The sequence below is a fragment of the Camelus dromedarius genome, chromosome 3, assembly GCF_036321535.1.
Source record: "Camelus dromedarius isolate mCamDro1 chromosome 3, mCamDro1.pat, whole genome shotgun sequence".
In the NCBI taxonomy this organism is placed as follows: domain Eukaryota; kingdom Metazoa; phylum Chordata; class Mammalia; order Artiodactyla; family Camelidae; genus Camelus; species Camelus dromedarius.
In genome coordinates, this window is record NC_087438.1 from 93935899 (window position 1) to 93948356 (window position 12458).

The window sequence follows — 12458 nt, forward strand, 5'->3', positions numbered from 1 at the left end:
CGGCACAGGGCCCCGTGAGTGGCCAAGTCCTGGGTGGTAATTCTGGCACCGGCCTGAGGTTTGGCATTTACCAGTTTACATTCCACAAAGACGGTTACCTTTTCTTTTCTTTTTTTAACCTGTGAAAAATTGTGAAATTCAACACATATAGGAAAATGTTCAGTTTGACAAATCATTATAAAGCAACCACCCATGTAACCACCTCCCTGGGAGACAGTTGACTTTTAACAACTCTGTGGCATCTGGAGCTGGCACCTGGCTTCTCTGCTGTTGGGCTGTACGTCCCCCTCTGGCCCACCCTGGGTCTCGGCGCCAGGGCGCAGCATCCCCTGGTTGTGGAAGGACCACTCAGGTATGGCAGTGCTGGCGTGGGGCGCTGGAGTCTGGTTGGTGGGGGGGGACGGGGGGGGTGTCAATGGTGTGGCTTGTGCTTCTGCATTTAGTCCCCTTTGCTGACCTGAGTCCTGACAGACTCAGGGAACACTCAGACCTCAAGGATTTGGGTGGAACCTGAGGAGCAGAGGGAGCCAGAGATCCGGGGCAGGCCTGAAGGCCAAGTCTGACTGGCTCAGGGTCTCGGGTTAGCCTCAAAACACTCACCCTCCATGGCAGAGCCTGGCCCATCTGCCCAGCCTGACGTGTGGGTGCAGCCTCCTCTCACTGGGGAGGGTTTGGGGGGACCGCCCTCTGTGTGAAAGGTTTTCCTCATGGGCTAGGCTGGGAGGGGAGCCGCTGAGGGAAGACTGGGACTGTGCTTGTTCCCCTGGGGTGAACAGCTGAAGGACATTCCTGTCCCTGGTGGCTGCCCTCCCTTTGCTGCACCAGCCCTGTGATGCTTCTCCAGAGTGGATGTCTTCCCCCGACGCCCAGCCCCCAAGTGGAAAGCCCACATCCATTAAAGCAAGGCCCCTACACACTGGAGATGGGCCTCCATTCACTTGCCTGCCTCCACTTCCTTCCTTCTCAGCTGCCACTTCACTCCTTCAGCCCACATGGAGCTAGCTTCCCACCACCTCCCAGGCCCTGGGTGACAGTGAGGGCAGGACAGACTCAGGCCCTGCCCTGGTGGAGCTTATGGTCCAGGGCAGTGCTGTCCAATAGGCCTTTCTGTGATGATGGGGTGTTCTCTCAGGTACTGGGTGGTGCAGGATGAGATGGGTAGACAAGTAAAGGGAACCTCAGGGCTGTGGGAGCACCCAGGGCTGGCATGGAGCTGCAGTGGCTGGGGAAGGCTTTCTGCACAAAATAGACCCGAAGGATGGGGATGGCAGGTCAGGTGGAGGGGCCAGGAAGTGTGATCAAGGCCGGGGTGGTAGGGGAGCGGGAATAGCATGCACAAAGGCCTAGGGAGGAGGGAGGCAAGCACTTCTGGGATGGAAGGAAGGGCAGCACCACTGGGGAAGAGACAGGTGGTGAGGGGGTGGGGAGGAGGGGGCAGGGAGAGGTGGGAGAGGGTCTGGATCTCCAGAACCCGTGAATCACATGGAGGGCTTGACTTAGAAGGCTGTTTGGGTAGGGGCTTGACAGGGGCAGATCTGCATTTAAAGATCACCCTGGCTAATATGGGGAAGAGGGAGGGTCTGGGAGGCGGGACCAGTTAGGAAGCTTTTTGGTCATCCCAGTGGGAGGCTGTGGCAGCCACGGGATGGGCAGAACTGGAGGAAGAATCAGCAGGACTTGTGCATGGAGTGGATGCTGCGGCCGAGGGAGAAGGAGGGGATATGAGGGACTTCTTCCTCGGGAACCTGGGTGGGGTGGAGCCACCCCTGTAGTTGGGGAATGCTGGTGGAGGAGTGGGTGTGGAAGCGAAAGAGATGAGTTCCATTTGGGTGAGCCATGTTTGAGGTTCCTGAGGGCCGTCCAGCAGGCCTTTGGATGGAGGAGTCTGGTGCTCGTGGAGAGGTCTGCACGTGGGGTCCACCCTGTGTGCCTGCTCATCTCTGGTTCCCCTCCCTGTGCTGTCGCTCTCAAGGGGCCTTGGACCATCCTGGTCTGGGGAAAGGGTGCTCCTGATCAGGGTGTGGCCATAGCTCACTAATGTCTGCTTGGAGTGTGTGTGTGTGTGTGTGTGCGTGTGCACCTGTGTGCACCTGTGTGTACCTGTCTGTAGTGGGGGCTTTTACATACAAGTTTGGATTAAGGGGGCTGGGGATAGAGGAGGGATGGGCAAGAAGGTGCAAAGTGACACTTGCTCCAGAAAGATGAATTTTACTGTGGGGGGGGGGGGTTAGGCTCACCTCAGGGACACCCTCTGGTCCTGGAGGCTCTGGGCACTGGCTGATGGGAGAAGAGCTGTGTTCGCCCCTACATCCTGCTTCTTGACTGGACTTAGCGATAGACTCTCTTTTCTTGGGGATTATGCTCTGACCACCAGCCTGTGGGATGCCTAATTATACCAGTGTCCCTCTGGAAGACTAGAAACTTGGAGTAGAAACTGAAATTCAGTAAATGCCAAATCCAATTTAAGCTATTTAGGTATGGGTGGGATTCTAGGACCTTATAGGGTGTGTGCCAACTTAGCTGTCCCCTCTGCCAGCCCCCAGTCCTTGCCAGTCTGTGGACAATCTGTACTTGGCTCCTGCTCTTGGTAGGGAATACATGCTCTTGGTATGCAGAGGTACAAAAACTGGCCATATTAAGCCATATGATGATGCCTGGATATCATGTTCTGTTGAGTCTCTTGGATGGGGTTCTAGGCTAAGATTTTAGACTCATTTTGTCCTGACCTTCAGCACTGATGGCGGGGAGAGTCCATGTTGACAGTGAGGACCCAGCCCACAGGGGAGTCACAGAAGGATCAGTGATCTTGGTCTGCCATGTTATGCTGGGCAACCAGCCGCAGCTTCTGATTGGCCAGTTGCATAGTGGGGCCAGATGAGAGATGAACGAGCATGGCTGTCTCTGGAAATCTAGCCTTGGAGTCAGCTTTGCTTAGGATGCTTGTGGTTTCCTCTCTCTGTACCTATCACTCAGATCTATAGACTCTGCCTCCATTCTTTCTCCCAAATGTGTCCACTTCTCACCATCGGAGCCAACTGCCACTGCTGTAGTTCAAGCCTTCATCATCTCTTGCAAGTCCTTCTACCTTCTCTGATCTGGCTGACCCTCCTTAACAGCCGAACCTGGTCCTGTGACTCTTACATTGACCTCTTTGCAGATTCTGTTTCTTTTATCTTGAATGTTCCCATCCCTCTTCCTTACTCCCCTCTGCATGGCCAATTTCTGGGCATTCAGTGCCTGGCACATGGTAGGTTTTCATGTGTTTCTCAAATGAATACATATAAATTAATGTGGATTGAATCCTTTTGATCTTTACTGATTGTCATTTCACACTTTTTAAAATTTTTTTGGTGAGGGGAGGTAATTAGGTTTATTTATTTAATGGAGGTACTGAGGATTGAACCCAGGACCTCATGCATGCTAAGCATGTGCTCTACTACTGAGCTATAACCTTCTCCTGATTGTCATTTCATAAGGAAGCCTTCTCTTACTCCTCTTCTTACTCTGTGTTAGTCAGTATAAATATGTGTTCATGAGGCCAAATTCAGTATCCTCAGGTTGCGGGGACAAGCGTCTGCCACATGCTACGTGTTGGCAAATATTGTTGAATTAAATTGAGTAACGTTATCCTTCCATACTGAGGAAAGCCAGTAAAACTCTATTAGAGCCTTCCTATCTATTTCTGACATTGGATTCTTCTGAAGGTGCTATTTTGTATTTTGGTTTTCAGCCGCTGGTTTCATGGAGTAGGTGGCTTGTGAACCTTGGAGGATGGGAAGGTTGGATCCTGAGAAGATAAGGTGGAGAAGGTCATTTCAGGCAGAGAGAAAATCTTTAGCTAATGTGAGAAGATGAGACGTGTTTTTCAACTCAACCTATAGGTCACCGTCTCAGTATCCACCTTGTGGCTCTGAATTGTCAGTAGTCTGACTCTGAACTTCTTTCCTGGGCTTCAGTACCTCTGATTCTGACCTGGCCTTGCTCCCCATCTTCATTTTCTACTACTTCTTGCCTCTGACTTTGCTTGAGTTGCTGCCCTTGCCTAGAACACTGTTTCTCAGGGGACATGTCTCAAAAATCTGAGCCTTTTCACCTTCCACTGGAATTGTGATTTTTAGCACCTACACATTTTGTGTCTTTCATAATGTTCCTTAGTGGCATGTATCTTGCAGTTCAAGCGACTTCATGCTTCTTCCGTCTACACAATGTTCTTTAGTTGTCTGTTTATTTGTGTGTCTGTTATGTCCTTGTTACTGTCAGGATCTCTGGAGAAGTCAAGTGCCTAACACATGATCTCTGCCCTCATGGGGTCCATGGTCCACCTGATGGGTGGAGACATGGGAGAAATGGCTCCTCCTGATGTTATACATGTCAGAGAGGGAGCAATCACTGTTGCTTCTAGCTGGGGGCATCAGTCAGGGCTTAACAGAGGAGGAAGCCTAGGGGTTGAGTCATGGCATATGAAGAAGCCATTTGGTCCTGCAAAGTTGGGGTAGAGAAGGCTTCCAGGTAGGACAATCCTGAGCAAATTTAAGGCAGGAGAGTAGGAGCTTGTAGCGGGTAGGGGAGTGGGGGTGTTCAGCTGATGTGTGGAAGTTAGCTAGGAGACTAAGTCTGGAAAAGTAGGCAGGGCCTGGGTCTTGGGGGAACATGGAAGAACCCCCTCTGGGATGGAGAACTCTGGCTGGTGTTGAGCAGTGAGGTGTGTTACTAATTTTGATAAGTCAACACAGAAAAGTGAAAGCACGGTGATCAGGCACTGAAAGGAAGATGGTTTGGGGTGGAGAGAAGTGACTGTGGGGGGCCAGGCAGAGGTGTTCTGTTGTTGAGGACAATGGCACTGAGGGCACCCAGCACTTGGTGACCCCTGCCTGGGTCTCAGGAATTGCAGGTGGAATGAAACAGTGAGAGCTGCACCCAGGGACTTCAAAGGAGCCAGCAGAGTGACGCAGACCACGGGGTCTCCTGAGAAGAAGGGAGGCTGCCACTCCATCTGCCCAGGCTGGCGTCGGGCTGCCATGTTTTACTTTTTACACTTCTGTATCATTTGAAAGTGTTACAAAAATACATACTACTAATTAAAATGATAAACATTTGGTTCTAACTCAAAACAAGAAAGAAGACAGGGATGTCTGAAGTAATCTGGATGGGGATGGCTCTGGGGGGCTGACCTCTAGGAAATGGTTCCAAACTGTAGAGGGTCAGGGGTGTCTGGTCACAGGGTGAGATGAGGTGTCTTTAGAAAACCACAGCACTCAGTCAACGGCGCTTGGAAAAGGGATGTCAGGTTATGATACAAGACAAACTGTCATCACGGATTAAAACACTTCTGCGATCCAAGAGTAATAGTCATTTCTTGGAACCTTTGCTAATCTTTTAAAAATTTTACCAATGTGAAACAGATCAACTGCTTGAGACTGGCTTCTTAATGGTTAGATGTTCATTTGTGTGTTCACTTAGCTGATTTTTAATTGATTCATTGAACTGATCCATTGGTAGTAATCTCTGCAAAACATACTCCAATAGGTGAGGTAAGGGTGGGGCCCCAAGAAGGTGGAAACTAGAAAGGTTCACTTTTTACTCCCATGTGGATTAAGATGCTGTTGCTCCTGGGAGTGTGAAAAACAGCTTGAAGTGCCAGTTTATTCTTATGTTTATTGTTGTTAAATTAATGTAAAAAACGCCAAAAATGCAACTTGTAAAGTCACAGGTGTGTGGCATTTTATGGGGGCCCCACATTTTATGCGTGTTTGGGGCTTGCATATAGAGAGGAGGAGGAGAAAGGAACAAAGGTATGAGGAGGGAGGGCCGGGGGAGAAACCAGCAGGCACTGCCCTCGGACAGTGGGTCACATTGAGGCCACTGTAAAATCCTGGGTGCTGGTTAAACGTGCAGGTTGGAGACCTACCTACAGAGGCTCACATCTGGAAGCCTGGGCTGGAGCCCCACAGCCCACAGGTTTAACCACTTGTCCACCCGGGAGGTTCTGAGGAGGAGCAGTGACCTGGAGAAGGGGCCCCAGTCTTTCCAAAGATGCCCGGTGGGGCACGGGCCCCATCTGTTTCAGGGCCGCACTGGGTCCATCCACCTGGGAAAATGGGGCTTTCAGGCCTCGTCCATCAATCCCACACTGATTCCGTCAGCTTTGTATGTTCTAGGTGTCAAATTCCAGAGGGGACTAGGAATCAAAGGCAGGCTTGTGAGGCCCAGACAGCAGGCTGTGGATACGGTGTGGACTCTGCAGGGCAGAATGGCTCCTGGAGGAAGATGCCTTGAAGGGTTGGAAAAACCTGGGCACTGAGCAGAGAGGAGCGAGACTCTTATCAGTTCCAGACAGGGGCAGAGGCCCCATGCTGCTCCATGCTGTCACCTCAGGACTCTGCTGGGGCTGGGGCGGGTCATGTCTCCACACACCTGTTACCCTTCATCCATTCCTGACCTTGACTAAAGGGCACTTTGGAAGATTCTGATACCCTGTAACAGACCAAGTGCTGATGTGAGAATTGGAGGGGCTAAGAAATTGTTTTTCCAGCCATCTCAGTTAGCAGAGGGGTAAACCGATACTTAGAGAGGAGAGATGACCCATGGGGAGGTGAAAAGAAGATGGGCTATGAAATCAGACAGAGGCGGGTCCTTCTCCACCTCTGCCATCCCAGCTGGATGACCTTGAACAGATTAGGTGACCTCTCTGTGCCTCACTCTGCTCATCGGGAAGATGGAGATAATAATACTCACGCCTTTGGGTTTGTTATCAGGATTCAACATGACTTTTTTCAGAGGCTGGTACCCAGTAGGCACTACTGTTGTTGATGCCCAGAGCCCGGGTCAGTGGTGGGCTAGCCTGGGACAGGCTCCCTGACCCCAAGGCTGCTGCAGGGGCCCCTGGATGCCCTCAGCCTTGTCAGGCCCTTGCTCCAGCTATGACAGTTGGGACTGGGATGTGGGGCAGTGAGCAGGCTCTGTTTGCTAACTTTGTATATTGCTTAATAAGGAAAACAAGACTTGTCCTGGCAATCAGTGGATCCGGCCATATATGGGGAAAAGGAGTAACTTGGATCTGGTCAAGGATTCGATTTGGAGTTCTTCTTATTTAAAGCAAAATCAAAGACAATATGGAGTTGCCACTCTTCTTTGTCTAGCTTGGTTATGGAGCAATTTCTGGTTATAAATCGGCAACATTTTGCAGGGTGAGCTTTAGAAATGGCTGTGAACTGTTTGGGGAGCAAATCCTTTCCACACTTGAAAGACCTTGGCCTAGAGGAAGAGTCCCTGTGGATGGAGAGAAGGTGACTGTTTTGTAGCCGTGCAGAGCAGACTGAGGCCTTCTCAGGTCCAGCCATCCCCAAGCTGAGCACCTAGCCCTGTGGGCTGGCTGTGGTGACAGCTTCTTGTCAGTTCTAAGTCTGGGGCCCTCTTGGCCTTTCTGCAGTGGGCACCCACTCTCTTGCCTCCAGCTGTCTGCTTCATGGCGTTTGCATCACCTCTGTTCCTTAGCCATCACTTGCTCGTTAGTTCATTGACTCAGTCAGGTACATGCTGACCGCTCCCCCTGCGAGGCAGTGCTCCTGACTTCCTCCTGCTCCTTTTTCCTCCTCACTCGTGGTTTTGCCTCCTCTGGCTGCTCCTGGTTCATGGCTAGTGCCTTGGGCTCTGTCCTTGGACCTTTTCTTTTCTCCCTCTGCTAACTCTCCCATCTCTTCTTGGCTTGATTTCCACAGTATAGCTGTTAAATGGGGCCAGTCCTGGCTCTACAATTTCCAAGCTGTGTGACCTTTAGCAAGTTGCTCAGCTTCTCTGTGACATAGTTTCCTCAGCTGTAAACTGGGGATGATAACAGTGCTTACTTTGAGAGTGGTTGTGAGGCCTGACTGACTTAATCTCCGTAAAGCTCCCAGAACAGTGTCCAACAGTGGGTGAGCACTCAGAAAGCTTCGGCCACTGCCATTCTTTGCTGATGACACCCGTTTCTCTCGCTAGACGCCATCTTTGCCTGGACCTCCAGAGGTGGGCGTCCAACTGTCCATGGGGCATCCTTCATTCAGTCAGGCAGTTCCTGACAGGAACGAGCCAGGCTGAGCTCCTGCTACATTATGCTTGGCATTCAGGGGATGTGGCCTTGGGGGAGACACCATCCAGGGACCAAGCATTGCAGTGTGTCCTGCAGGTGGCCAGTGCTCCCCAGCCCCTCAGTCAAGCTGACGGTCTTTGTCCACTCCCCCCTTCCAGGCCTGCTGCCTCTCCCATGGATGGAGCCCTTATGGGGGTTAATTAGGCCAAGGGCATAAGAAAGAGCCCAGAAAGGTCCAGGTTTCCAATCTGTGTGGAGGATAGTGCCACCCCTTCTGCTTCTGAAGTATTTCTCTAGTATTTATCTCTCTCCATGGCCACGGCCCCTGCCTTGCCTGTGTCTGGCCTCACCGTGGCTCCTCTACCCAGGTGATCTCTCTGTAAGTCCTCTTCCTCTTCCTCTCCCTCATCCTCTGGCCAAAGTCAGGCCAGGCCTGGGTAAAAATCTTCAGAGGTTTCCCATCACCTGCTGCCAGGGTTTACTATGCAATGGGCCTAGGACCCCTGCAGCCGCATCGTCCTCTGCCTGGAGACGGCCCCAAATGCCGGGCCTGTGAGTGTTGACCCCCTTTCCTCCTGTTTGCTGAGAGCCCAGCCCCCCCACCAGGGTCCTGGAATGACCTGGTGCTGCCTGCTGGGAGGGAAGGCCGGTGGGTGCATGGGCTGCCACAGGGGCGTGGGGCTGAGTTTCCTACCGTGTTCCAGCCCTGGCTTTCACCCAGCAGAGCAAACTTGCTCAGTGGTTATCTCCTTGAGTTCTTGGCAGCTCCCCAGGTCGGCCCCTGCTCCCTCTCACACAGCCTGTCCCCTCACTCCTCTTGTACTGGCCATGACAGACTCAGCCACCTCTTGGCGGGGCCGCTTCTTGGGCTTGTCCTGTGGGTGTTTCTTCCCTGGAAGCCGAGGTTGACTTTGCCTGTTTCCCATATTGGACCTTCAGACCCTCCTGAACTGTCTGTACTCTCGGCCCCAGGTGCCAGTCTGACGTTCAGCTGGCCGATGTGAGCACTTGCCCCCTCCAGCCCCTCTGTGGAGTCCCTTCTCCCCACCTGGCTGTGTGCTTCTGGAGGGCAGGACTCTGCCTCTTCCTCATCTCCTCTCAGAGAGGAGCAAGGGCAGAGCTGACATGCCACAGGTCCAAGGCCCCCGAACTGTCCTGCCCATGTAACTGCCTTCTTGGGGGTGGGCATGTGGGTTTTCTACCTGGGGTTCCATTTTAACCTTTGTTGGAGCAGAGATTTCTATGCTAAGATTTCCTTCAGAGGCCCGAGAACCCCTGGGCTAGTCAATCTGATCTCCCAGATGTCCTCATCAGATTCTTCTCTGCCCTGGGTGCTGCTTCTCCTGCCTTCTCCCTGACCTGCACCATGGCCCCTAGTGTTGAGGCCTGGTGACCCATGTCCATCTTGTGGATGGACATCAGTGGTGGGTTCTGAACTAAGGCCTGGACCCAGGAAGCCTGTAGATCTCAGGTGAGGCCAGTCTATCAGGTGAACCCCGCATGTGTCGGGGCCAGAGTGTGGGTCCTGGCCTGAAGGCTCTGCCCGAGGGTGGCCCTGGTTCCTGAACCACTGATTCTCCATCCGGACACTGGGCCCTCAGTGCCCACCTGTTAGCATGGAGGGCCTTCCTGCCTGAGATGTTGGAGAAAGCCACCCCCTCTCTTCTCCACCCTGGGGAGGGTAGGTGGTCAGGATGTGATTCACAAGACCCCCGCCCTCCATCCCAGAGCATGGAGGTCGCCCCTCTGGACGTGTGCAGTTTCTTCTCTGCGTTCCCCCTCCACCCGCATCACCTTGTCTCTCCCACAGTGGGCAAAGTGTAATCGTTCCATTGTTTCCCAAGGGTCGTTTGTGCTTAAGCATCTCCCCTCCCAGACTGTATCTTGCTGCCACCCTTGTGATGTTTGCTAATGGAGCCTTGAGCTTCCCGGCTCTCCAGCTGGTTTACATGGTTACAGAGTGTGTTATGAATATCATAACTTACTTGGCTAGTCTTCCCTTCATGTATATTTCTGTTGTTATTTCTAATTTTTCTTTATTATAAACAATCTTCAGTGAACATCTTTGTAGGTGTGTCTCTTTGTAGAGCCAAAGGGCATGCATATTTATTACATCATGCCAAATTGCTCCCCTCAAAGGGCACTCATCCTGCATGACAGTGCCTTTCCCCACACTCCATCCAGCCAACCAGGGTTTTGTTGATGTTTTCATTCTTTGCCTGTATGGAAGTAGAAAAATTATATATTGCATCTGTTTGTGTTTATTTGATTCTTAGCGGCCATTTTGTATTTCTTATTTTACAAACGACTTGTTCATGTCCTTTGCTCATTTTTCTACTGAGGGCTCATTTTAAAGAACTGTCAGCAAGAGCTCTTTGAATGTTAGAAATGCAGCAACTGGTACTCACAGTCTTTTCATAAATGTTCATTGACGAATAACTCTTTGTTATATGCCTTGTGAAGATCTCATTTAACCTGGAAGTTTTTTTTTTTTTTTTTAACTAGAGGTCTTAGGTTTTTATGTGGTTAAAGTTTTCTCCTTTATGATTTTTAATTTTTCAAATAACACGCTTAGAAAGCATCCCTCTCCCTTGAAAGATTTAAAAGCTATTCACCCATGTTTTCCTTGAAAACTTGCAAGGTTTTATTATTTATATCTGAATCTCTGTTCCACTTAGAATTTGTTATTGTTTAGGGAGAAGGGTATGGATTTAACTATCCCATCCCTTGCCACCAATAAAAATTAACAATCAGCTGTCCTGATACCATTTATTGACTAGTCCATTTCAACTCCATCAAACAGAAATGCTACCTGTATCATGTACTAAATTCCTGTATGTGCTTGTGTCTCTTTATGCATTTTCTCCTGTTCCATTGGTCTGCTTGTATTCCTGGTTGTAAAAATGCTTTTGATAATGACGACTAATCTTTGAGTTTCTGCTATGTTCAGGTACTTTACAGACTCGATCTCAAGTCTTTCCCAACACCTTGCAGGGTGTAGGTACGATGTCCCTAATGTAGCCAAGGCTTGCAGTGTACGAGCCACACAAGTTCAAAAAGGTAATAAGAGGATCAGCCAGGAATCAGAACCAGGAATGCTTGCCTGTAAGCCTGGCCCTTCCCGCCACCCTGTCCTGCCCTGTATGACCCCACTCCCTCCCCTTCGGGGCATGTGGGAGGGGCGGCTTAGAGAATACCAGGGGGGAGGTAACTGCCCTCACTGCGCAACGCTGAAAACGGAGGCTTGGGGATTGGAGGCTCGCCCCAAACCCAGGCCCGGTCAGAGGATGCTGAGTTTGGGACTCCCAGATCACTGACCTTGTATCCCCAAACCAGTGTCACAACAGAGCTGACTGCTGGCGTGGTCATGGGATTATCTGTGCCCGGTCTCCGAGCTGTTACACAAGATTCCACTGCAGACACAGCTGGTGGGCGGTCTTGTAGAAGTGAGTCAGCTGGTGCCCAGGTGAACTCTTGCCCCATTGCTGAACAGATGGGCATTAACATGATTCCTTTGAGTCTCAGAGTTGTAGACTAGAGGGGTCCTAAGAAGTCACACAGTCCACCCCTACCATGTTTAGATCAAGAAGCTGATGCCCAGAGAAGGGACAGGACTTGCCTTAGATCCCCATGCTCTGGGGATCTCAGGCACATTCTGAAATCCACACCCTGTGATGAGGCCTGTTGAGTAAGAACTGGAACAGCTCTTGGCTCTCAGGGATGGCGGCAGGAAGGTGTCAAGTCAAAACTCCAACCTCATCTCCTGGGACTCTGGGATGGCCCTGGGGTCATGCCTTGCTAAATGGCTGTCGAAGTGTTGGAGGGTGGTATGTGGGGGCCCCTGATCCAGGCCCTCCCTGATCCTATGGTCTCCACAGCTGATACCATGGGAGTTATACAAGAACATGATAAGCATCGCTGCTGAGTTTGGCACCGCCTGGTAGTGCTTTCAGTGTCCTAAGTATTGCCACCTGGCTGCTTCCCATGGGAGAAAGAGCCCGGCTTCAGATTTGCATAGTCACCTTGGCCAGGGATGCAGCGTGTGCATGTGTGTGTGTGCATGGACACACACACACATATACACATGTACATAGAGTTGTTAGTCTTTGTGATGGTTGTGTCCCCACAGTGCTGTCTGACTCAGATCACAGAGTCCCTTGTCCAGGGTCTGGGGGTACAATTTTCCATCAAGTCCTGGGCAATCTTCTCTTTAATGCTTTGACCTTGGCCCCTCCTGCCCAGCTGTACTGGTGTCTCCCTTTCCTCCATATATTAAAATTCTGGTGGCGCTTGAAGGCTCAGCTCAGATCTTTCTCTGGCTCTTCTGCAAAGTCTTCTCTCCTCAGCCTCATCCAAATCTCTGGCACTCTCCTCCCCTGCAAGCTGATAG